A 22,986-nucleotide genomic window follows, 5' to 3' on the forward strand; every position below is an offset into this window, starting at 1 on the left:
TTTCCTGATGTTTACTTGCTACATTCATGATGCAAAGGTCCCCCATAGAAATCACGCTTCTATGTTTTCATTTCAAGACTCTGAAAACTTTGACTCCCTTTGAAGTTCAGAGCCATTTAATAACTTGTTGGGCACCAAATCTAAACAGGGAGCCCGACAAAATAACAACTAAAAATAAGTCTGAAATGTAGTGTTCCTTAGGTTTTGTGATATATTTGATAAGATGTAGATGTACATCTTTCTAGTGTTCATTTTAATGGTTTTGAAATCTTTTTTAAATTTTTGTTTTAAATAAATGTTTGTACTGTTGCTGTACCAGAGGGAAGGGTTTATTGTGGTTTACACGTACAGGCCATAATTCATCACAGAGGAAAACAAGGCAAGAACTCAAGATAGGAATCTGAAGCAGAACAATGGTAATATGCTGCTTATTGGCTAGCTCTCTGGCTTGCTCAGCTAACTTTCTTATGCATCCAAACTCACCTACCTATGGATAGTGCCTCCCACAGTGGGCTGGCCCCTTACACATTAATCATCCATCAATATATGCTTTTATATATATGCTTTTATAGCCCAATCTGATCAAGTCAATTCTTTAGCTGAATTTCCTCTTCCCAGGAGACACTAGGATATGTCAATTTGACAATAAAAACCAAACAGGACAATGTTCAAAATAGTACTAGGCTGCCAAAGTTATGGTTCCTGAGTTAGCATAGTACAGAAGGTTTAAGAAATCAGATTAAATATAAACCAATCTAAATATAAATAGTAAATTAATAATAAAATACAAAAGAAATACACAAAAATGGGGCAGTTGATGAAACAAAATGATTGAGGGTTGGCATTTGTTCTAACAGTGATAATGTGTATGAAGGATGACCAAAATAAAAATGAGAAATCAGTCTTCAAAGAATATTTGTGGGGTGATCCTTGTAATATTAAACTGATTTCATCTGTTTCCTCCTTAATGGAGGACAATCAACCTTATAGCTAAAGGTGATAGATATATTAGCTGCGTTTTTACAGATTAACAAAGAGTCCCAAATAAATCAGTAGCTCATAACAACTAATTCTTTGTTCCATAATTCTAAGGGCCAGTGATTTGGGCTGGGCTTGACTGGATCGTTTTCTGCTCTACTTATCAACTGTGATCAGTCGCTAGCTTGCCTGGGGAAGTGCATCATCCAGGACAGCAATGATTCAAGAGTCTCATCTATTTTCTCTACTCCATATGGTCATAGTCTCTCATTTAGTAGGGCAGTGAGGTTATTCATTTATCGACTGGACCAGTATAAGCAGGCAAGTCCCTTTGATGCTTAGATCTAGACCTTTCACAATAGTCTTCTGCTACTTTTTCTCTTTAGCCAGTCAAGAGTCAAATATTCAAATATAGCAAATGAACTTTATTAGATGGAGAAGTTGCAAAGTCACTTTTTAAAAGGTGTGGATATAATGAAGGATGAATGATTGTTTTCAAACATAAAACATAATTAGTTGGAGGGTTTAGAGTGATTCATTCATTACAAATTAAGAAATAATAAAAAGACTACGAACTTAATTGAAGTCAATTGAAATTTGAGACTATAGAAGTAATTGGGAACAAGTGATAGTTGAAGCATGTTGACCATCAAGAAAACTAATATAACAGGCCAGAGGATATAATGTGGGATTCAATTAGTGTGTGCTGAGTAAAAATGATACTTGAAGTGTTGTGAAAGAAGAACTTCAGGACACAACAATGGTGACCTTGTAAAAGGATAAGTAACCCAGTGAAGAGTGAGGATTGTGCTTCTGACCAACCAGTGAGATGATGATGCAATTAGTTAGGATGAAGGAATGAAGATTTGGTTGAAATCAGCTATGGGTAGAAGAGTTGACATGCTAGTGGTCTCTTACTTATCTGTATCTAGGAAGAAATTTGAAATTTGTATCTGGAACTCAGTAATGAAATCAAGGTAAATTTGTGTCATTCATACACTGATAAAAAGCTGTAAGCATGGAAAACCATGTGGTACAGGCAGAGCATGTTCCTTAGACCCCCATCAAGCCAAGCTTTTTACATGGTGAGCACTAAACCCATAATTGTCTACACAATAGGCAAACAATGTGTAGTCTACTTTCTAAACTCAGGATCAGCATATTTCATTTCTTTGTAAGCTCAGTGTCATACAAGAAATTTTAATGGAAGTCACAAGGAGTAGAGGTTAGCAATGAAAAATGATTTTCTTTGCAAAACACCTTTGTGACAGCTTCTGATCAAGGCAATTTTCTTGTGTTAACTCATTAATTACAACAGTCATCTTCTGAGCTAAGTACTCTTTCTTCTCCAAGTAACAGATGAACACTCTGAGGTTTGGAGATTTTCTTTCCTCTGAGGATTTTCAAGGTCACAGAATATGATACTGTCTTTGAGGGTACTGTCTAAAAGCCATGGATCCCAAGATCTAGTAATCTCTCTTTATAGCCACGACTACCAGTGTCCTAGAAAAACCATGTCTGGTGTGTGTCATATTGAGCTTCAACCTGTAAGTTTGGAAAGTGTGTGCTAAATAAAGTTCCCAGAAGATGAGATAATAGATAATCAAGCTGTGTTAAGAATCCAATTCTTGATTCATATTCTCTCTACTGTTTCAAATGGTGGTTCTACCTAGTTTTATAGTGTGGAGATGATTTATCATTTGAATCATACTGATTAATGATACCTTTTGCTTTTGCAGTTACAAAGCTGATCCATTATTTTAAGACAAGTACTGATGGAACTTTCCTTTCCTTTCCCTTTTTTTTAACATATAGTTTTCAGATATTACAAGGTATTAGACCACAAAATATAGAGTAAATAAACTATTGATTTTTATTCTTTATTGTAGAGAGTCACAGATATATTTAAATAACATAGCTATTTAATGTCTTTTACAACTATGAAATATACTTTCCACTAAAAAATGGTCTATAGATTAATTTTGGTTTTTGAGACAGGGTTTCTCTATGTAGCCCTAATAGCCCTGGCTGTACTGGGACTTGCTTCATAGACCAGGCTGGCCTTAACCTCAGAAATTCACCTGCCTTTCCCTCCAGAGGGCTGGGATTATATTTGTCACCATGCCAGGCTTTTCTAGATTAATTGTAATGAACACATTTTGGTTCAAAATAATGAGACTTACTTTACTACCAATCCAGAAATTTTGACAACTCCAAATCGATATGTAATCATTTTGTCTTATCTTTAGAGCCAACTCATATTAATCCACATCAGATGCCTTAGTCTCTTCTAGAGGGACAGCCATGCTTATTCTATTGTGCTATTACAAATACATAGAGAAGTTGTACCAGGCTTGTAGATACATTAATGTAGTAAACATGGTAATATTGTCATAGAGATGTTGACGGTAAAGGTGATAAGAAGGTGTGGTGGAAGTCATGAGGGAATTGAAGGTGGTTCTGATAATGATGGGTGGCTGAATTAGTAGTGGTAATGATGATGGAGTAGATGGTTTAATAATGGAGATGATGGTAGAATGTAGCTAGAGTTTTCCTGCCTGGCCCACAGTCAGGACAAATCTCTGTCACCCGCCAGTCCCACAGCCACTCAGACCCAACCAAGTAAACACAGACTTATATTGCTTACAAACTGTATGGCCATGGCAGGCTTCTTGCTAACTGTTGTTATAGCTTAAATTAATCCATTTCCATAAATCTATACCTTGCCACATGGCTCGTGGCTTACCGGCATCTTCACATGCTGTTTGTCTTCTTGGCGGCTGGCAGTGTCTCTCTGACTCAGCCTTCCACTTCCCAGCTTTATTCTCCTCCTTGTCCCGCCTATACTTCTTGCCTAGCCAATGGCCAATCAGTGTTTTATTTATTGACCAATCAGCAACACATTTGCCATACAGAACATCCCACAGCAGTAGAAGGCAAAGTGGAGTGAGCGATGGAGGAGCTGACAGAGCATTTATTTGTATATTAGTAGAATTGGAATATTGCTGAAGTTGGTTGAGTCTGTGATGCAGGTAATGGGGGTGGTGGTAGTAGAGAGGAAGACAGATATGATGGTGTTGGAGACAGTGAAGTTGGTTTGGGAAAATGGCAGAGATTCCAACAGTAGAGTTTAAAGAATTAGACGTGATTGTTCTGAGTGGTGCTGATGAAGGTGGAGAGAACCTGGTGACCGTTGTGGTGGTGACAGTGATAGAGTGAAAATGGTGACGACAGCAACAGCTATGATAGAAATGGGGACTGAGGTGTTAGCGCTTGTGCTGGTGTTAGTAAAGGTAGAATGAAGGCAGTGGAATAAACATGGAAGTATTTTGGTGGTAGAGCAGAGGTGGAGAGACCATTGAAAAGCTAATTACATGAAGCTGTGATGCTATGATGATGGGTGGCGGTGGTGGAGGACATGTTGGAAGGAGTTGATAGAGACGTCAAAGCAGTTTGACAAAGTCTATAGGGAACAGACCTGGAACACATGGTAAATCTTTTATATTAAGAAACTATGAAAATGGGGTAAGCCAGTCCCAAAATTGTGAGCATGTGAGAGCTGTGCCCATTACCCATCTGTCTGTTGGTGACATGGTGTGGGAGAGCTGCCCTTCTCCCCCATCAATGCTTGAAGCAGGCGAAAGAGCTGACCCTGTGGTCATAAGAGTGGGAGAGCTGGCCCTGACCCCCACCAGCTGCAACACTTGGAAGAGTAGGCCCTGCATCTCACCAGGACAGCACAATAGAGCCAACCCTGTTAGCACAGGTGTGGGTGTGCCAGAACCCAAAGTTGTGAGCATGGGAGAGCTATCCCCACTTCTCATCTGTATTGTGGTAGTGTGGGCAGGGGAATGATGCCCTCCTACCTAGCCATCAATGTAGCTGGGAGTTTCTTCAGTCCCATACAGCTCTATGGTCCCATAGCCGCTTATAAAATTACCACTCAGAGGCTTATATTAATTACAAACTATATGGCCAATGGTAAATTTTTTGCTAGCTAGCTCTATTATCTTAAATTAACCCATTTCTATTAATCTATGTTTTGCCACATGGCTGTGGTGTTCTGGTCTGCTGACATCTTGCTTCTCCTTTGGCAGTCACTGGCATCTCTTCAGACTCTGCTTTTCTCTTTCCTGTCTCTCTCCTTGGATTTCCTGCCTGCCTCTCAGCTGCCTTGCCATAGGCCAAAGCATCTTATTTATTAACCAATAGGAACAACATATATTCATAGCATACAGAAAGACATCCCACACCACATGATTGCCTGAGCCAGATGGGAGAGGTGGCCCCATGGTCCTAAGAGTGGGAGAGTGATCCCTGACCCCTACCAGCAGCAACATTTGGGAGAGTAGGCCCTGTACCTTTCCAGGACAGCACAACAGAATCAACCCTGTTAGTACAGGTGTAGATGAACCAGCCCCAAAGTTGTAAGCACGGGAGAGTTGTACCCATTTCATATCTGGTGGACCAACCCTACAGCTGCCCGGGCCCAGACTCAAGGATATGACTTGGCCTGCCCCATCATCCGCCCCATCTATGATCTGCTGGAACACATGAAGGGACCTGACCTGTAGACCCAAAGCTACAGGATTTCCACAACACAAGGCAAAAACAGACTAACCAGGAGGAGCCTAATGAGGGCTCATCATCAGTAGTGTAGTAGAAGCCAGAGGCCTCAAACCAGACCGATGACTCTTTGCCATGAACACTTGCAAGTAAAGATAAATGGACAAAGGGGTTCATGGCATGACTCACTGTGCCACACTGCAGTTTCCATGATGAGATTTTTAAGTTTTTCCCTTTGTAAATTTTATTTTACCTTTTTAAAATTTTTTTTCCTTTTTTCTCTTAAATTTTGTTTTATTTGGGGGTGTGTGCAGGAGCAGAGAGTGGATTCTAAAGGACTGGGAAATGAATGGGATCAAGATAAGACACACAGAATAAATACATGTTAAAAAAAAAAAGAAACTGTGAAAAATGAAGACCAGAAGTCTAGCACAGTGATGCATGCATGCAATCCTGGAATCTTTAAAGATGGTGAATCTGAGGCTAGCCTGAGCTGCATAGTACAGTGCTATTAAGAAAAAAATAGAAGGAAGGAAGAAGAGAAGGAGAGAGGGAGAAAGATGGAAGATATCCATTATGAAGATCGTTTTAATGTAGTCAAGAGGGATTCAAATGTGAGTAAGTGATAAAATGGTATTCGTTCCCTTTCAACTGTAAATACTGATATTATCTCAGTCAAGCCTAAATTTCTACATTCCTTTAACTTCTTGGTCTATTACTATACTCTCTGTTTAACTTTACTTTCTTCAAATATACCGTTGATTGGATAATTTGTGTGTGTGTGTGTGTGTGTGTGTGTGTGTGTGTGTGTGTGTGTGTACTCTTGCATGGAAGTCATGATAGAATCAAATCTCACTTGTGGTCACTTGTCTCCTTATATGGATCCTGGATCCATGATTCTTGTGATAAGATGATTGACTAATTGTGTAAACATGGTCCTTCTCTAGACCTTCCATCCATTATTATTCTGATGTGTCAGCTTCATGCTGTGAAGATACGGACTGTCTGGTTGCATCTGACATGATTCTTCCTGGGTATAAGCCCTTGAGAAAGCCAGCCTCTGGGTCTGAGCTCTGGCCTTTGCCCTTTGTATTCAGTTGCTTTATTATGTTCTTGACAGTCTTGCTTCCTTGACTGCCTAAGGCTCTGATTTGTTGGGCAGTGACAAATTCCACCCAATTAAGCCCCATGTATTATTTCTTCTACTACTTTAAAAAATATCACTTCATGGACTAGGCCATTCTGCCAAGGGCCATGACGCTGGCATGACATGCACCCTCTCTTTGGTGGCAGTTCAGAAGGCCATGGCCCCACAGCCCATAGTGCTAGCTAGCAGCAATCCTAGGGATCTGTCAGGGTACCCAGGATTTCTTATAAGTCTGAAGTCTGTGCTTGCCTTTCACTTTGGCAGATCTGAGAAATTCCACACTTGTTGATCCACCGTCCATAGCCACAAAGCTGACTGAGACCTCTGGGGTCCCTAAAGTGTGTGGGTGACTCTGGAAAACATTTCTGGTACCAAATAGTGGAAAATGTCTCCTGCCAGGATGGGATCTTTTGGGAAGTGCCGACTTTGATCCAATTAGAAGTGTTTTACTGCTCAGGGTCCGCTACTTGCTAAAGCTTTGCTTTCATCAGCTCAGCTCAGTTAAGTGAATGTTTATTGTGCTCACCAATCTTTCACTCTGGCAGTCTCCTGGCCAATGGAATCACGAGTTCAAACGATGGACACAAAATACATCATATTTATTCTACTCTCAAGATGTTTTCAATAAAGCAGACAGCATCTGCTTTGCCAATCGAGTGTGATGACTGTTCCGAGGTTTTTGGCTAGTTAGCAGCCTGCCAAGGCAAACATGCTGTCCTCAAGCCCTCTTGTGGGTGTCCTCTGCCTCAGAGCCTCCTACACAATTATGTTTGGCTTTTAGAGGAGACAGACCAAAGCTCTTTGGACTAAGGAGAGTAGCTCTATACATTCATAGTGCCTAAGATGACTTTTCTTCCATGCTTTGAACATTTCTGTCTTTCCCTTGAGAATAATCACCTCATTTCACAGTCATTAAATAATCACCACATACCAGGGCTGTGCTGAATGATTTGTCCAGATCATTATGTTTTGCATTCAAATCCTGGATGAGGTAGGTGTTGCTCTTCCTCCTGTTTTATAGATGGTGAACTAAGGCACAGGGAAAGTGACAGACTTTCTCAAGATCACACAGCTAATAAATGATGGACTTAGGATATGAGGATACTTGATTATCACACCAGACCTTTCCTGGAGTAATGAAAAAACAGACTGTAGGTGAAGCTTTGATTATGTGAATGGAGAGAGATCATTTGGACTTTTTAGCCAACGAACCTTTTTTTGAGAACTGCCCAAAGAATATTTACATTCTTGAAATGCTTATAAAAAACCTTTCTAGGCAGAGTATATGACACTGTCACAACTCTGGTCCCACAGGCAGTCTGGATGACTTTCTGTTTCCATACTATACCCCTTTGATTACCTGATTCAGCCTGCTTTAAGTACCTATGGTCTGCTTCCATGAAGTACTCTTTCTGGCTCTCCTATATACCTAGTATGGTGTGTCAACTTGGGAGACCATCAGACAAACCAGTTTCTTCAGTCACTTTAAAGATGCCAGTTGGCCATATCCATAGTAAAATCATTTCCCAAATCCTCAGCTTAGGATGCTATAATGAATTGACTTATTTGTCAGGATAAGGGGGTATTTGTACACAAGTAGTCACATGCTGTAACTACTTACAAAGGGAATGGAAGGGAAGGTTGGTGAGGAATACAAGGCATTTCTGTTATCTAGCCTTTGGTTGGATGGATTTGATATAGAAAATTTCCACTACTACCTGAGGAATGTATCTAATATTAATTAACATTTCTGGCACCACCTGTGACAAACTAAGCAACTGTATTGAGACAGAGATCCTTTAGATCTTGCAATAGGATCCCAGGGAAGCATCTCAGAGAACACTGATGTCTTTTAGAGACACCATCAGGCCTCTCTGCAGTGCCCACATCACCTGTGGTATTGATAACACAGAGAGAGCAGCATTGTCTCTGGAATGGATCACCTTACAGAGGAGCATTGCCCTTATCCCATGGGCATACCCAAGACACTCTCAGAAGAACTGTACCATTTGAGCCTCAGAGAAGCACTTTGAAGTCGAGTGACCTCAATAAGATTGTGAGAACAGGAAAAGGTGGAGCTGTTCTTCAGATAAGAGAACATCAAACGTCTGTGAAAATCAAGATAAAGAAGAGCCAACTGAGAACTAGGTCTCATATTCATTGAAAAATAGTGTCTTAGATAGTGGATATAGAGAGGGTACCATTTGAGACAGACATTAGCTATCATGTTTATTGCAAAAGTAGGTTAACAGGAAGGGAAGAAGGATGGAAAGGAAAGGGAAAGAAGGAAGGAAGGAAGGGGAATAGATGCAGGGAATGACAGAAGGGAACTAAGGAACATGGGAATAAAGGGCTGAAGGAAGAGAGGGAGGGAAGAAAAAGGAATGAAAGAGAGGATAGGGGAAGGGAAGAAAGAAGGAGACTGGGATAAAGAAAGAAGCAAAGGAGAAAAGAGAGGACATAGAGGATGACAGAGGGACTAGAGGCCTCACACAAGAGTGGGTTTGAGGCTGCTGAGCCATACACTTGCAGGATGCAGCTGCAATAGAAAAGGGGTAGAGATAATAGTTTGATATAAACACAGTTGGATTCAGATAGCCCAAATTCTCATGTTAGTGGCTGTCTTTCCTTCTCTCCTTGATGGGCATGGAGGCCCCTTGCTGTTTACAAGGTCCTGGGACCTACCTGGTCATCTGTTACCAGGGAAATATATGTTTAGGAATGACAGAGACATTGGGAGCATTCAGTTCCACCTTCAACACGCTGGGATGCTGGAGTTTAGAGGAGGAGGTATAGATTTAAGTTGAAGGCTTAAATAATCTGTTAGCATTTCCTAATCTCTGCCACATAGTTAAGAAAAACAGGTATGAATCCTGTGAGTTTTTCTCCCCTCCTGTTCAAAACACAATTCTGAAGTGACTCCTTTGTTTGTGGCAGTCTGTGGTGAGTGTTGTGAGAGACTATCAGCTTTCTAACTCTTTGAGAGTTCTAACCCCAGGTACTCCCTTTCTGAAGATCTTGTAGATGCTCAGTAATTACTGCTTGGTTGCCACAAATTAAAAATATGATAATTATTCTTCTAGGGTTCTAGACATACTTTGTGATGTTTTATAGTCAATAACTCCAAATATACTTTAAAAATAGCTATTATTTAAGAGAAGAACATAATTCCAGCACTGGAAAAAAGCCTACAAGAAAATTCATTTAAAAAAAAGAAAATTCATTTTAGATTTTAGAGTTGGAAGCAAAGATATGATGAAGGAAAGACTATGAATATGGAGGTGAGACTCAGGTAAAATCTGTCTTTCATGTTTCTGGCTCTGCTACAAGAAATTAAAGTGGGAGACTAGGGTGTCTCCATTTCAAAGAAAAACCAGCAGAGCATGTATATTTCATGTGTGTAAAACCTCATGATTTTATAAAACTTCACCCTTTGCCCAGAGCCTTGCTTCTAAATTTCTGTTTGTTCAAAATCAAACTTATTATCATGGACCGTGTGACAGGCAGTAAGGAAGGGGAGAAGTGATGAGACATGACAATCTAAAGGGAACGGGACCTAATGAAGGTCTTTCAGATTATTGCTTCCTTTCCTCCACAGATTAGTGTCAATGGTACTTGTTCTTTACGCATGGGAGACTGAGCAAATGTGTCTTAGAGAAAGATTGGAGTCACCCCACAGAGGCTCATAGGACCCCCTACTGCAAGGGATGGGCAAAACCAAGTGCTTTATCCCTGTGTATTTGTCCCTAGAAGATTCATTCTCATTGGTGACCCACAGTTACTTATTTCCAGTGGGCTGCAAATAACGTTCTAGTAAGGAGAAAGTCAACTTTCTCAAGAGTTTTGATTAGGTGGGTCAAAATGTTGACAAATAGTCCAATAGGAAAGTGAGCTTAAATAAATAGCACATGTACTGAAACTCTGTCCTTCAGTAAATCATTGTTGGTCAGTCCTACTCAAGTCCACAGTTTCTCAAGTTTACCAGCTGTCTGGAGAGATGTTGCTTAATATTTATTAAATTACTTTAAGTAGACATAAACATTTACTCTTTCGAATTGTGATGATTCCCTGTCTTCCCTTGGCAGTTCCACATTTAACTATTATATTTTGGTTTTCTCACTGACAATAAAATTGTCCTAGATAACCTAATATTTGTTTCATTCATGCTGATTTGCGTCTCACAGCTGGGAGCAGCAGGGGTGTAGATCCTTAGACCACAGGTTTCATTAGGAGGCAAGGGGATTAGAGGTATAGGTGCCATTCTTACACCACGTTGCTGTCAAGTCAGAAAAGAGGTAAAAAAATATAATGGTGGACTAAACTCAAAATCTGTAAGAAAATAAAGAAGTGAAGAGTTGTGGATTGTCATGTGTTCTGTACCATAAAAAGTTGTGTTCACATGGAAGAACTACTCTGACCCAAGACTCATTTTCAGATGTCACAGAGCAGTGGACTACTAGAATAATTTAGCAAATATTTTGTGTTTTATAATTAATTTTTAAAATAATTTTTGTTTAACATTTTTGTGCTTTAAAAATGAAACTACAATTATATCATTTTCTCTACCTTTTTCCCTCTACTCCTCCCATAACTCATTTGCTGCCTCTCAGATTCATGGCTGTCTTTAATTGTGATTGTTATATCTAAACAACATAAATATGTAAATACAACCTGCTTGGTTTATTTAGTTTTACTTGTACGTACACAAGCAATTAGTATCAGATAACCAAATAGTGGTTTTTATAAGTAGTTGTAAACAAAAATAAAATCTGTCACATGCTGACAGGTGTGATGAAAATCTCTAAAGATGAGGGACTGGAGCCAGGGGTAAGAGCTATTTTAAATAATGTGGTTGGGAAAGAGTTTTTCTTTCAGTCCTTTGGGCTGAGACCTGATATAGTGAAAGAGGAAGGCTTGTGAACATGTACAGTAAGAGGGAAGGGGAAGACCCAAAGACCCAAAGTAGCACGGCAGCGAAAGCAGAAATGCTTCATTGAATAGACTGGATAAAGCAAGAAGATGGCAGAGATTAGGGTCTGTGTCCTTCTTATGTAATCTTGTGGAATTGTATGTCAAGTATCCTGGGAACTCACTGGAGTCACTGAGTGACCAGAAATGCCACCATCCAAGCAGTAGGCTAAAGGGGAGACGACTCCCAAGCTCAGAGCTGTACTGGTTAAGCTTCAAGTCCTCATCACATTTCCAATGAGGTTATGGAAGTGCAGTGATTATTATGTAAGTTTGGAATTTAGAAGAACTATGAGCTGGAAATATACATTTGTGAGTCACCACTGTGAAAATATTCACTACAGCCAAGAGATTGGATACAATCAATTAAGCAATCAAGCTATTACATAGAGGAGGTGACAGCCAGTGCTTGGTAAGAGCTGAGTATGGATTGATATAGTTTGATTTCATGGGATAAATATTTTAAGATATCATCAGGGTTGCTGTTATCTTTTAGTGGATAAGACATTGCCCCCTTGTCCCTTATTACTTCTTTGTAAGAGAAGAGGATGGTTATAAAAGTGATTTGTTTTTCATGCCTACAATGTTGATTGAAATTCTTGTTACAGAATATGAGCATCAGTGTCACTGTGGTTTGACAAGCACACATCAATGATTTTAGTGTTTATTTACCAATGCTCTTCTAGATAGCCCAATGAAGATAGCCTTTTTGGACCGATGAACTGTATTTACTTCCTCTATGTTTTTCTTCCCAGGTAGGACCTTGGCCTGAAGACACTGATTCAGCCTTCAGAATGGTGGTCGGGGCTAGCCCAGTGATGTTCATTTTCCTTCATTCAATCCCAGCTAGTAGAGATGGTCAGCCTCTTTCATCCTTCAGCTGGTTGGGTCTTTGTGCTTTCTTTGTAAAAATGATTATTTCTTGTATTTAAGGGAGGAGTTTAGAAACATGTCAGCCAAGAATCCAGGTCTTTCAATTGATTATCCATATGAAATTGTGTTCTGCACAGCACTAATTATATATTTGCCATGCTTCCCCCTATTTTAGCTGCCAATTCACTATGCTGTGTTTCTGAGGAGAGTAGCAGGCAGAGGAGGGATAGGCATAGGTGGAAACAGAATTCTTTATAAAACGGTGTTATGGGCATGGTGGGGTGCTCAGCAGTACAGTGTTCACCTAGCATGCGTAAGGCCTTGGTTTGATCTTCACTTTTGAAAAATAAAAAGGAGAAATAATAAAAGGCGCCCAGCTAACAAATTTGTGGATTCCCAAATATGATGAAACACTTAATGTAATGTGTATTTTGTAAATGCCTTTGACTCTTCCTACCTGACTAGACTAGTTGCCCCAGGGCAGGGATGGTGCTTTGTTCCCAGAGGTATTCCCGGTAACTAACATGACCCCTGGAACATGGGAAACATTCAGCAAGGCTTACTGACCGAGGATCAGAAAGAGTGTTCAGGGCACTATCCATTCGCTTTGGAAGAGGGGATGATACCGTGTTCTCACAATAAGCTGTCATTTCTTTATTTTCATATGCTGTGAGAATTCACCTCTCCTCCAATGAGCCTTTTATTTTTTATCTCTCTTGAGGTGATATCATTGTGGCTTTGGTCTGAATTGGAAAAGTCCCATCAGTGAACCTTCTGTCACTTCTTATGTTTTTTAAATATTCTGTTACAGGCTGTGATCCATTGTGAAATTATGGTCTCCACTTGACTGCATAAACCACAGTAAGCCTGCTGCATTTTCACCCTAGCACTCAGAATTCTCACCCCTATACACACTAGATTGCACACTTCTTTGTGCTAGAAGTAGGTGTCCGTGTTCTTGCTGCTCACTTCGCCTTTCCCCCTTGGAATGGCCTACATTCAGTGAACTAACTGATGACTTTCTCAGCACATCTACCACATTATTACCTACCTATCACCTATTCTGTGCTTGCTATTGTTTGTATGGTTTGAATACATAATTTGGAGGTTTTCAAAGTCTATCCTCTACAAGAGATATCTGGATGGCTTTTTGTAATGGATGGATGCATCCTGCTCCCTGGTATCTGATTCATTGGTAGGGGGCAAAGCCTAAAAGTTTGCAGTTGTGACATGTTCTCAGGTAATGCATGCGATGCTGATCCTGAGGCCATACTTTGAAAAGCACTAGACAAGCAGTGTTCAATCCCGACAGTACATTAGAATAACCTGGAGGGACCTTTAATATAGGTGAGGTTGGTTCTCTTTCAGAATACTTTAATCAGAATCACTGGTTGGAGAGATAAAGTATTGTTAGACAGGAAAAAAGCCACCCTTTTCTTCCCCTGGAATTAGCACAGCCCTATAAAGCAAGCATGCCTTCCTGGCCATGCTGGAGACAACCGAATCCCCAAGACAGCCTATTTTTTATAATGTCCGTGAACTATATAGCCCTATGAGAATGATTCCTAAAATGTGGCCCCAAATTAGTATCTTTGACATCCCCTGGCCCCACATCAGATAGACCCACAGAATTACAGGCATTGGCTTTGTAGTGCAGTCATCTGTATTTCACATGCTCTTCAGGTGATTTTGATGTACACTCAGGTTTCAGAACCACTACTCCATTGGGTGATATTGTGGTCTGGGTCTGAAATGTCCTACTCAGATTCACGTGCTTGAACACTGGGTCCCTAGATGGTAGCTCTGTTTTTTTTTTTTTTTTTTTTTTTTTTTTGATTTTTCAAGACAGGGTTTCTCTGTGTAGCTTTGTGCCTTTCCTGGAACTCACTTGGTAGTCCAGGCTGGCCTTGAACTCACAGAGATCCGCCTGGCTCTGCCTCCCGAGTGCTGGGATTAAAGGCGTGCGCCACCACCGCCCGGCTGGTAGCTCTGTTTTGCAAAGCTGTGAGACCTCTGGGATGTGATGCCTAGCTAGAGCAAGTAGGTCACTAAGCATGGTCTTTGAAGTTTGTATCTCTGCCCTGATTTTGGTTTCATTATCCTCTAAGATGTTAGGAGCCTCCATCAGGTGCTGCCTTGAACTCTAATATGTTTCTACCATGATGAACTGAAGCCAGGATCCAAAATATAACTTTCCTTCCTTAACCTCCTTTGGTCAGTATCTTGTCATGGTGATGGGAAAAGGCAAGTGTGTGGATTGATAATTGCATAAGCCAGTCTCTGAGCTATGAAGCATGTTTACTAGGGAGCTTTTAAATTTATAAAAGCCCACAGCCTCAGATATTTGGATTAAATTGTCCTGGGTGGACACCTGTAGTTTTCAACGCACTGTGGTTGGTTTTATGGCATATCTAATATTGCAAAATGTTGGAGATAAGTGTTTTGGAACCAATTAACCCAACCACTTATAATGGCCTAGGCTCAATTTCCACATGGATGAGCAGACCTTCTGGCTGAGCAGAAATGTTATAAATGGACACATCATTTGCAGTTACCATCACTAAGACATGTAACTTCTCAGAGAGAAGTAATTGAAGTCATGATGCTAAACACTGCAGGTAACTGCAACTACTGGAACATGACAGAGAGTTTGATGAGTTATAGTGTAGAAAAAGACAGCAATCTGATAGATTGACTACAAAAAGGGCCCCCTTTACCCCTCCTTGAATCCATGTTCCTTTGCCATAAAGACACCACCATGTACTTGCTGATCTTTGAGTCTGAGCAGACTGTATACCTTGATTTTATTGAGAGTATTTAGCAGAAGTGACATTGTGCCAGTCCCCAATAAGGCCTCATGAGAATTCTTGTACAATTATGCTCATTTGAAATCCTGTTAGTGTTATGAGAAAAAGCTCCATTCTGAAGAATGAAAGACTACATTAAAGCAGAATATCCCAGATCAGCAGCTCCTTCCCAATCCACAAGCTGAAATATACTTGAAATCAAAAGAAACAACTGGATGGACTTAGCTCATATTTCTGACCAGCAGAACAATGAGCCAAACAGGCAGCAATTGTTTCAAGTCCCTACATTTTAAGTAGTTCATAAGGTAACCAAGCCTAACTGTTACTGATTAATCTAGGTGCCCTTGACCTGCATGGGAGACAGTTAACTTAGTGGTGCCTAACAACTGGGTTCAGGAAGAAGACAGTGTACCTGAAACTAGACACTGTTAGTAATGTTGATGGCTTAAAAGTCAAAACCAAAGGCTTTACAATACATGTTATCCAGTAAGATTTTTTTTTAAATAAAAATTGTTTTTGGCTACAAGGAAAAGGAAGTCTTATGATTCCCAGGAAACAGGAAGGACCTAGGTTTCTTCTAGAAACCTTGTGGAGGTGGTCAGAAACGTTAGTGGACTGTATAGCTTCATGAGAATGGTCCCTGAGATGTGATCCCTGAGCTAGCATCTTCGGCATCCCCCGGCCCCACATCAGGCAGACTCACAGAATCACAGGCATAGTTTAGTGCATATTACAGAGCTAGTTAGCTAGTTAGGAGGAGCTGATTGGAGTCGTGATATTTAATGGAGATGAATATAAAGTGACACAGACTCGCCAGTGTCAATCCTTCCAGCTCCTCTCTACCCGAAGAGCATGCCCTCCCTGTGTGCAATGACAACATTTTCTCATTGACGCCTTTACGGCATATTTACATGTCGTTGTTTTCTGATGGAGAGGATCTAAGGCTCCTTTTTGTTTCTCAAGGGATCATTAAAAGTTCAAACTTGAGAAATACTAAAATATTAGCAGTAAAATTCAAAGTACCTAAGCAGAATGATAAATACGCAAGGTACAAACAAGTGATTAAAGGATTTAGAAATTGACTATTGCCCTTAGGTCACACATAGCAAATGAAATGTCATTTCTCAGCATCATGTGCCACATATTCTTATTTTTAAATGTCATTCTTAAAAGTGGTTTAGAAGGTAGTATCTTTACTTTTCAGGTAAGGATGCTAGGCTGTATATTATGGGCTTAGTGAGTCAGTTTATGTATTTTGATCATCAGCAATTGGATTCCCATTTCCCTACTATCTTAATTAATACAATCTGTTAGTTCATCTGATACAAGCTATTCACATACATAATTGAAAAGAGATGATATCTGGCTTGATCAGAACTTGTGTTCACTTTTCCTGAGACTCTTTAAGTCCAGCTTTTCTTCCTGTTTTGGCTCTGCATTTCAGTAGCTTGTCCTTTGGTACCTAAAACAGGCTCAAGCCTCTGCATTACACACATCTTTTAGGAGAAGAAAATAGTGTATGAAGGGCTTGTACTTCATTAAGAATAAACCCAAGTCATTTGTCTGTTTCTGAATCCATCACTGTGGCTGTAAGAAAATTATAAGCTTACAGCTTAGCCCTGAGTCGTGTCACTCCAAAAAGATACAACAGCAATACTTTTGAATTGACTCTTTTAAATCATTAAGAATAATCCCCTGTACAATAGACAGAGCATTCCCACCCAAAGCCGTTAGCACACCCACAGTTACAACAGAGAAAGAACAGTGGCTGGTAGGTGGTACAAACAGCGGTTGAACCATTTTTTTTTTTTTCTTCAACTCCAAACTGCATTCATCCATATCTTCACTGCCTTCATGGAGGAAGTCAGACTTGTGCTGGGCCTTCCAGCGCTGGGCGAAGAGAGGTAATCTTAAAATGCTTTAAGTATTGGGAGCTTTTGAGATCTGCAAATGAAAAGCACAATTGTGTGAACACTGAGAAGTAACTGGAAGGGTTGTCCTTTCTTCAGTTGGTGGAGTTGCTAGAAGACTAGCAGTCATTTTGTGCTGCCATCCTGACAATTCAGGGAATTTTTATAAGTAGTGATCTTTGTAAAGGAGGGGTTAAAATGACTTCTTAGACATGGACAGTCCATCTCTAATAGTGCATGTTTGCAAAAGGAGGACAAAGCTACGATTCAGCTGCTAGGTCTTGGTGATGTCATAGACACTTATGACAGCAGTAAAACTTTAAGATTGAATTACCTTCTTTGTACCCACTGAAGGGGCAAGCCTTGCTGTGTAGAACACATTGTGTAAGCTAAACAGTGTTTGGTGGTTTTCACATGGTGCATGGGAAGAAGGGAACTTGATCTGTGAACCCAGAAGATCATGAATCCGATCCACAGAGAGACAATTTAACCCCGCAAATTGCTTTGGTCTCTGATATGTAATTTTCAAATTAAATAAATTAATATGTGCTGACATTTCCCCAACCTAATCTTAAAGCATCATAGCTCGATTAGACTAATGACAAGTCCCAACTCAAGCACTTCGTTATGCAACCAATAACAGTTCAGTCCGATATCATAAAATCAGTTAATGATTCAAATGCATTGAAATTTGTCAGTGGACTGCTTTTAACAGACAAGGAGAGCCAAACAAAGCCTGCTTATTTTCTCTCACCAATGCAACATTTTATAGGAATGGCACCAATCAAGGAGTCCAGAACTAGAAGGCATAGATAGATTATTCAGATTGAAATTTGTGAGTTAAAAGCATTAGGTTCAAAATCAGGGCACTGTGGACAATAGAAAATGGATAATGTCTTCAAAGCCTCAGAGAAAACAGAGAAAGGAGAAAAAATTATTAAAATGTATTTTGAAAAGAGTTGAAGTTTTAGTTACTTTTTTGGCATTTTATTTTTACTTAGCATGAGACATTTAAGAGCTTTTTCTAATTACATTTTTTTTCCCAAAAATTTCAGGGTGACTAAGAAATAGAAAGCCATGGGCTGTCTTAATTCAGCTGCGGTTACAGAGATATAATGGTCACTACAACAGAACAAAATGTTTGAATTTCAGTTCTCTAAGTTTTATGCTGAAAAAAAACCCTGAGACTTATGAAATCCTTTTGGCCGTCTTTGCTTATTTATTGTAAAGTTGAAGGTAAAATTAAATCCATATTGGTGATGGTCCAAAGACTCATCAAGAGGACAGCTGAATCACTAAAGCCTCTCTGTCGGGTATAGTGAAATGGAAAAATGAACAGTTCATTTACCTTATATAAATTCAATTGAGACTGCTTAGTGATAAACATCTTATCTTGCCGTTTAACTGTTGGAGGTTCCTCAAGGGCTCAATACCAAAGTCACAGTGGCCATTTCTATCAATGCAAACTTAGTTTTTAGTTTTTACCAAGGAGTCTCACTGAGAAAACAAACTACTCTTAAGCGTAGGGCGTATGTCCAGTTGTAGATGACCAACAGAAAATGAACTTACTAGCATCTTTGGAGGTTCCTTGTCTTATAAAGTAGTCTTCGAGCTTTCTCTGTAGCATGAATCTTAAAGGTACTTATTAATAAAACCAAACCTGGGGCCAGTTATTGGGGTGAATGCTGGAAGATCAGAGAAGGAGAACAAGCCACAGCTACCTCACCTTGCCAATTCCTCAGCTGATCCTGTTTGCTCAGACTGGAAGCCTCTGAGTCCTCATCTAGGATGAATCTCAGCTGAACTGCTGTTCAAAGCCTAAAAGCTTAACCAGCCAAAAGCTTCTAGTTTCTGGTCCTCACGCCTTATATATCATTCTGCTTTCTGCCCCACTCCCTGGGATTAAAGGTTCACTTTCTGGGATTAAAGGCGTGAGTCACTGTGCCTGGCTGTTTCCAATGTGGCCTTGAACTCACAGAGATCCAGAGGGATTTCTACCTCTGAAATGGTAGGATTAAAGGTGTGTGTGCCACCGTTTTCTAGCCTTTGTATCTAGTGGCTGTTCTGTCTCTGACCCCAGATAAGTTTATTAGGGTGCACAATATTTTGGGGAACACAATACCACCACATTTCTCTCACTTTTTTACATTTTATCATTTTAAAAATACTTATCTTTCTCTCCTCCCCTCTCCCTTCGTCTCTCTCTCCTCTATGTCCTCTGTGTATATATTATGGCTTCCAGTTTTGGGAGCCATAGGGTACCTGAGTGTGACAATGAGTGAGTCTCTGTGTCTATCCTTGTTTCTTTTGCCTTTTCTTGGACTCTTTCCCTGCTTTTGGTTTTGTCCTGTTCATATGTGTTAGTTTTTGTTTTCTTGTATTTTATTTTATTATTACCCCTTAGAAGGTTGTTTGTTTTTTAATGAGAGACAGAAAGGGGGTAGATCTGAATAGGGGGTAGGGTGGGTGGAGTAGGAGGGGAAACTGTAATCAGGATATATTATGTGAGAAAAAATCTATTTTTTAATTTTTATTTTTATTTTGCAATACAATTCAGTTCTACATATCAGCCACGGATTCCCTTGTTCTCCCCGCTTCGGCCCCCCACCCCCCATTCCCACCTCCTCCATAGGAGGATACTAGATGTGGAACAAGGATGACTGGACTGCTACTCACATCACCAGGGAGGCTACCTGGAAAACAGGACCCCAAGAAAGACACGGGAATCACCCAATGACGGAGAAATGGAAGAGATCTACATGAACAGCCTGGACATGAGTGGGGGTAATGAAGGTCGAGGGTCAAGGGAAAGAGAGCTTGGGGGAGCGGGAGATCCCAGCTGGATCAACAACAGAGAGGGAGAACAAGAAATAGGAGACCATGGTAAATGAAGACCACATGAGAACAGGAAGAAGCAAAGTGCTAGAGAGGCCCACAGAAATCCACAAAGATATCCCCACAACAGACTGCTGGCAATGGTCGAGATACAGCCCGAACTGACCTACTCTGGTGATGGGATGGCCAAACACCCTAATTGTCGTGATAGAAATACCATCCAACTACTGAGGGATCTGGATGCAGAGATCTATGGCTAGGCCCCAGGTGGATCTCTGGGAGTCCAATTAGCGAGAATGAGGAGGGTTTATATGATCAAGAATTGTTGTGACCAAGGTTGGATAAAGCACAGGGACAAATAGCCAAACGAATGGAAACACATGAACTATGAACCAATGGCTGAGGGGCCCCCAACTGGATCAGGGCCTCTGAATGGGTGAGACAGTTGATTGGCTTGATCTGTTTGGGAGGCATCCAGGCAGTAGGACTGGGTCCTGTTCTCATTGCATGAGTTGACTGTTTGAAACCTGGGGCCTATGCAGGATCTCTTGGCTCCACCTGGGAGGAGGGGACTGAACCTACCTGGATTGAGTCTACCAGGTTGATCTCAGTCCGCGGGGGAGGCTTTGCCCTGGAGAAATATCTATTTTTAATAAAAGGAAAACAATTAAAGGTCATCAGGACTTGGCAATTTTGTCTCCCTCATCAATGGATTAGTATATCTATGAGAGGACTAGATTAATTCTCAAAAGAATAAACCTGTTGTAAAGACAAATTCAGTCCTCTCCTGCCTGTGCTGTTGCCTGTCTGTATCCTTTCTCCTTAGGTCTGACACAGCCTCAAGACCCTCCTCTGATGGGGCTCTCATGCTCTTGCACTTCCCAACCTCCAGAGAGACAAGCTGAGTAACTTTCTGTTGCTTATAAATTGCCCAGTCTCAGGTATTTTGCCATGGCAACACAAAATGGATTAAGATAGCACCATTGACTGAGATTTTAGAGATCCAGAATGTGGGGGCATGTGAGGCACAGGCACGTGGGGATATAATTTCCAAAGGAAAACAATCTTCACAAAATTTTAATTACCAAGAGTGAATGTGAGTGCTAGAGGATAAGCAGAAGGGATTTGCAAGATGCTGTGCTTCCACATGGGCAGGGGAAAAGGGGAACGGAGGCATGCCAGGGAAGGAATCTAAATCTCTATATTGGAAAGAACTAGTCTGCTAATGAAACATTAGAGTCTGTGAAGAGATAAACACACCCTATGTGACAGGAAGTAATGTTGAGAATGGACTGGGTTTACAGATGGTTAGAAGGCAGGCTTTAAGGACTGGATGGAGACAAGAAGAGAGAGATCAGACAGGGGAGATGGATAAAAGCTAATTTCCTAGAGCTTTTGTGTCACCTTTTATGCTGATGGGAATAAGAAGGTCCTAAATTCATAAGGGAAGTGACATACAGATTTGCATATTAAAGTTTCAAGTTGTCAGATATAGGTAAATTAACTGGAATCAAGCAAGACTGGAACAGCTATGAGTCTGGGGGATTGGAGTGAGTGATGTAGACCTAAATTGAAAAGCTAATGTAAGAGGAATAGCATTCAGGGGAGACAATAATTTCATGAGGATTTTGTTTTAATTTATATGTTTTATATATATATACATATATATCTAATATATATATATTAGAATTTCATACATGAGTGCCATGCTTCATCATGTCTACCTATCATTCACACACATCTCTCCTCTCCTGCCCTGCCTCATACAGTCTGCTGAGTTCATTTAGTGTTGTTCTTGTGTTCAGGCTGACTACTTGGGATTGGCTGACCTATCAGGGAGCTCATCCCTGGAGAAGACTAATTCTTGAGCTTCTCAATAGTCATTAATTGCATGTGACTCTTCATCTAGGGGAAGAGCCTTGTGAGAGTTCTCCCATCCACACTGGCATATCAGCTGGTGGCATCACTGTACAGAAGTCTTGTTTAGGCAACCATACTTAGGAGAAGAGGAAAGTAGGGCACAGGTGAGGTGAAGGAGGAAGTAGAATAAATGTGGGGGGAGGGGGGAGAGGAGAATACTAAGGGAAAGGGAGGTCAGAGGGGTAAATAAAACTAAGAATGTTCAAAAAGGCAACAGGGAAACATCATTTTATATTTACTTAAAATATATATAGTTTGAAGCTGCAATATTTGGCATAATAATACTTCCTCCAAGGACCATAGTCTATTACACAACAACAGCAAAAACAACAACAAAACAAGTTCAAGGGATTCCCTTGGTCTTGTTAGTCATGGGAATCAAAGAGACTCTTAAAGCCATAGAGTCTATTGCTGTTGCCCTTGGCAACAACCTCCCAAGCATTGGAGGTAAGATCCCACTGCTGAAGACACCACACACTTCAGACATAGGATTTGGAAGAACTGAGCTATAACTAGCCTGAGGACTAGCTTTCATAGTATTTGATGGTGCTATGTAAGCTGCCAAGTGAGAAAATCAATCAATAGTCCTGCCCAGCTATAAAGTCTATGAGCCACAAGAATGGTCAGTACAGCAACATATCCCTAAGGATGCAAGAGTGGCACTTAAATCTTGACTAATTCAACTTAAGTACCACTCAATAGGAGTGAATTCATGCCTGGTATTGTAAATCTAGCGAATTACCATGGCTGGTGATGTCATAGACCCTAGAGGACAGCATACTGTGGTCACTTTCCTAAACCAGTATGATTTCTAACTGTATTCTAAATGCTTATCCTTATACTCACAGGTAACTGTAGCTCTTACCTCCTCATCAAAGAACTTCTTTTTGCTGCAGATAAAGACCACAACTGGTCAAAATACAGAGAACAGCTGACTGTGGGTTGCACAAGGCCAACTGATATTTCCACAAGGCAACCCCTA

Source organism: Peromyscus californicus, unplaced genomic scaffold, assembly GCF_007827085.1.
Source record: "Peromyscus californicus insignis strain IS unplaced genomic scaffold, ASM782708v3 Scaffold_7__1_contigs__length_154581171, whole genome shotgun sequence".
NCBI lineage: Eukaryota > Metazoa > Chordata > Mammalia > Rodentia > Cricetidae > Peromyscus > Peromyscus californicus.